This window comes from Penaeus monodon, chromosome 15 (assembly GCF_015228065.2).
Source record: "Penaeus monodon isolate SGIC_2016 chromosome 15, NSTDA_Pmon_1, whole genome shotgun sequence".
Taxonomy (NCBI): domain Eukaryota; kingdom Metazoa; phylum Arthropoda; class Malacostraca; order Decapoda; family Penaeidae; genus Penaeus; species Penaeus monodon.
Window position 1 is genome coordinate 11,535,877 of NC_051400.1, and position 361 is coordinate 11,536,237.

Genomic DNA, 361 nt, shown 5'->3' on the forward strand with positions numbered 1-361 from the left:
TCTAAGGCAGCCAGAAGGCAGGGAAAGAGCAACGCCCTGTTATCGCGAGGGAGGGACAGTCACCGCTCGTATTTCGTTTCTCAGCTGAGCGCGGAATATCTAGCAGTGCTGCATATTCATCCGTCTAAAAAATATGGCTTCACTAATTATCTCTGCTTGCTGTGTCTGCCAAGAGTTCATTCCTAGTCGTTTCATTTGCATAAAGTATCCTCTGGCTGAACCTGACACTTGCCAAAGAAGTAGATATAGGAAACACTGTGTAATTGGCTTGCTAAAATCCTCGTCCTCTGTTTTCTTGGTCTGTATTTAATGACATGTCTTCACAGGTGCGTATCTGTTCCGTGGAGTACCTGCTAAACAA